The 4,093-nt window shown below is 43.3% G+C and overlaps 1 non-coding gene across 1 annotated transcript; it reads right to left on the minus strand.

Moving 5' to 3' along the window:
* Nucleotides 1–3,333: 3,333 nt before the first annotated feature.
* Nucleotides 3,334–3,405, minus strand: trnag-ucc. Its single transcript has one exon. It is a non-coding gene; the product is annotated as a tRNA-Gly (tRNA).
* Between the last annotated feature and the right edge of the window lie 688 nt (nucleotides 3,406–4,093).

Raw genomic sequence — 4,093 nt, forward strand, 5'->3', positions numbered from 1 at the left:
ACCGCCCGTGGCCCAACATTTCAACTCCCCCTCCCACTCTGCCGAGGACATGGAGGTCCTGGGCCTCCTTCACCGCCGCTCCCTCACCACCAGACGCCTGGAGGAAGAACGCCTCATCTTCCGCCTTGGAACACTTCAACCCCAGGGCATCAATGTGGACTTCAACAGTTTCCTCATTTCCCCTTCCCTCACCTCACCCTAGTTCTAAACTTCCAGCTCCGCACTGTCGCCATGACTTGTCTGGACTTGTCCTACCTGCCTATCTACTTTTCCACCTATCCACACCACCCTCTCCTACCTGACCTATCACCCTCATCCCCTCCCCCACTCACCCATTGTACTCTATTCCACTTTCTCCCCACACCCACCCTCCTCTAGCTTATCTCTCCACACTTCAGGCTCACTGCCTTTATTCCTGATGAAAGGCTTTTGCCCGAAACGTCGATTTCGAAGTTCCTTGGAAGCTGCCTGAACTGCTGTGTTCTTCCTGCACCACTAATCCAGAATCTGGTTTCCAGCATCTGCAGTCATTGTTTTTACCATCTTCAGTTAACTGTCTTGGCTGCAAAGAAAGCCTCGGGAATCTCTCCAAATGCCAGGACATCTCGACCCTGGACATGGTGCAAAGCAGAGGAGTGTTAAAGAGATTTTGGGAAAATATTTTCAATTGACAGGTGGAAAAAATGTTAAAGAGGCAAACCATATAACCCAGTTTCCAACATTGTGTATCTTCAGAAACTCTGTGAGAAGAGAAATCCAAGGAGAATGGAGAAGGGTGAACTGCCCGAATGAGCAGAGACATTCAAGGCAGTTTCCCCTTCTTTAAGAGGACAGACCATTAACTTTGATGTTCTCGGGACATGAACTGATCTAAGACATTGAAATAATTCTCGTTCCTCTACATGTCAAATACATACATCATCTTGAATCCGGGACAATGAAAAAACTCGTGACCACACAAGGGACTAGGAGGCTCGAAGGGAGATGGTCCCAGTTGGAGGAGAGTTGGTGCTCAGTGACATGGGTGTGTCTGTAGTGGATGGGATAAGACTGTTCCCATGCCTCCATAATGAATGTTCCAGACTTTATTTTGGAAAAATAAAACTGATAAGAGGACACTTCTCGGTCTGGGAAGGACAGACTGAAGTCCGTCACAGCCTGCTTCAGATGTTCGGGCAAGGTTTTAGGTTGGACGTTTCAGCGTATTCGACTGTTAAATGAAAGGCTGGTGGTTCAAGATCTCCAAAGGCGACAGCGATCGTTGTTATTAAAGCATCTGTTTTCTCTGCTGCAGGGTTTCTTGTTTCTAATGGGGGCAGGAGAATGTTCCTCAAACGGAAAATTTCCGTGTGAAGAAACACAAAGAACTTTCTGCAATGGTTTAAAGGTTAATGTAATGAACTGTTGCCTCTGGGAATCTGAAACAAAATCAGAAACTGCTGACAAAACTATCTGGTTTGGCAGTACCTGTGGGAGATTATTGAGTTCTGATGAAATTGTAAAATATTGTCCACGATTCTCTCTGCATGGATGCTGCCAGACCTGCTGAGTTTTGTCGTGGAAAAAGTATAGAGAATCACCAGGAGACGTAGAGAGTTCTTCAAGAAGTCAGTCTGTTATTTGCAAACGAAAAACCGTGACACCGAGAAAGCAGATTCTCGAATGCTCTCGAACTTCATTGTCCATGGTTTTTTATAATTTTTTGCCATGCTTTGTTTGCTTATCAGCATGTCTAAATATATTAATCAAAGTACCTCACAATCGCTACACAATAAAAGTGTGATCTTAGTTCCCATCATCTCTTTAATTGTTCATTCTACTTAACGTTATTCTCATGTGACGGTTAGATATTTAATGTCAAACTTTCGCAAGAATGGTCTTTCATTCCAGACCCTACTTCATATTTTCCCGATGCCATCATTAGTTATTTATTGTCAATAATCTGAATCAGGCTGACTCTATTAACTATGAATTAGATATTTAATGCAATGTCCCAAATATTTATGTTCCCAATCGAGTCATAATGATACTTAACAGGAAGCCTAACTTTATTAACTGTCATCTAATCTCACCATCGAGACCTTTCAGCGTCAACCTTTCTTTGCTATTTGGTGTAAGAGAATTCCACTATTCTTATCTCATCCTGCATTCTACAGATCCCTTGCAACAGATCGACAGTGGGGTTCATGCTTTAAGCCTTCCCTTGCTTTCATGCTATAAACCTTCCCTTACTTTCATGCTGTTTATTTTCCATAACAATATTTTGTCATTCTGACCAATGGCAGTCATTCCTAGCACTGGATATACTGACGTTGAAGGGTCAGCGATCAGAGAGGACTGTCCCTGTAGTTCTGCTACCGACTCTCCACCTCCCGCTCTGTTAGTAACCTCTCAGTCTCCTGGAAAATGCATTGTTCCCAATTTTGCCGGAGTCCAGACCTTTAACCTTGGCTGAGCAATGATCTGAGAAATATCATTCCCAAACGTCTCATGTCCGAGGTAATAACAATTAATAACGATGTCTATGTACCCTCCTCGAATCTGTGAAAATCATTGTTGCGGACTGTAGGAACATTTATTGACCGAAATTGAGGAGGTTTTGAACCAGATCAAACACCTATGAGTTAAAAAGATGGTCTCAGTCCCTTTTTCTTTTCTCCTGAAGGCAAATGTACGGCAATGCAATTCAATTGGTGAACCTTCCAGGCTTGGACCTAAATATAATTTTCTTCGCACTATCGTTGTAACACAAACAAAAAACAAAGTGTGGACTAACCCAACTCTATTGGAAAACTGAACGAAATGAAACATCATTTAACTACGAAACAGCCAATGTTCGAATATAGTAACATTGCATAAACCACACAAATCTGGCCTTCCTGCTACCAGAATGATATTGTGAAAATTGAACGGATGAGGAAAAGTTTAATGTGATGTTTGTAATTCTTAAGCTTCCAAATGGTTTTGAGGTGCGAATGTATTTTAACCTTGAAGAAATTTGACGCATTTGAACCTCCTTCCTGTCCACGATATAAGCTGTGGAATCTGTTCCGAATTTCCAGCGTCTTCTGTAATTATTTAAGGTTTCTGACGATAGCAATCTCTCACTTTTCCAACAAAACAAAACGAACCTTATGTTGCGAACAATATTCAAATAAGCAATGGGCAGCAGAGAGGAAAGCTTTCGAGCAACGGTGCCCGGATTGTCATGGCAATTAACAGGAACCATCGCCATGAAAACCCGAAAGCAACCTGACAAATCCATTTCACCACAGAATGCAACGTTGGTGCTCAAGACTTTTCCTTACAAAACCACAGGAAAAGCCACAACACTGCGATGGCCGGGCATCTAACCCAGATCAACTGCTTGGAAGGCAGCTATGCTCACCACTACACCACCACCGCTCTAGCAGCTCAATTGTCCCTTTTCCCAAACACACATAACAAGGCCATGATAGTCACCAACTGAATTCGGGCTGAAAGCAAAACAAGAAATTGCTTGTAAAACGTCAACAGGTCTGAAAACACCAGATCAGAAGCCTTCAGCTCTTAAGAACAATCACTGGATCCAAAAGGTTCACTCCCCACAAAAACTGACGGACCTGCTGAGTTTCCCAGCAATTTTTGAGCTGTCTCTCAGATCTGCAACATCTGCAATTCTTTGTCAGATAGAAAACAAACGTTGACCCATTGAAGGGGATATTTGATCAGGTGATAGTCCTTTTCATCCACAGATATAGATGGGATGGAGCATAGGATCATAAAATTCTTACAGTGTAGAAACAGGCTATTCGGCTCATCATGCATCCCACCAAGTCTCACCCTCTACGCTATTCCTGTAACCCCGCATTTCTCATGGCTAACCATACAACCAACACTCACCTGGACACTATTGACTATTGAGCGTTGCAACTCCAGCCTAACCTGCGCATCTTTGGACTGTGCAACGAAACTGGAGCACCCGGAGGAAACTCACGCAGACACAGGGAGAATGTGCAAACTCCACCCAGACAGTCTTCAATCAGACAGGGATCTGGGTAATTGGAGAAGTTTCAAGAGGGAGTGCAGACTGGTTTGTGAATGATGGGCCGAA

Source organism: Chiloscyllium plagiosum, unplaced genomic scaffold, assembly GCF_004010195.1.
Source record: "Chiloscyllium plagiosum isolate BGI_BamShark_2017 unplaced genomic scaffold, ASM401019v2 scaf_9415, whole genome shotgun sequence".
Lineage (NCBI taxonomy): Eukaryota > Metazoa > Chordata > Chondrichthyes > Orectolobiformes > Hemiscylliidae > Chiloscyllium > Chiloscyllium plagiosum.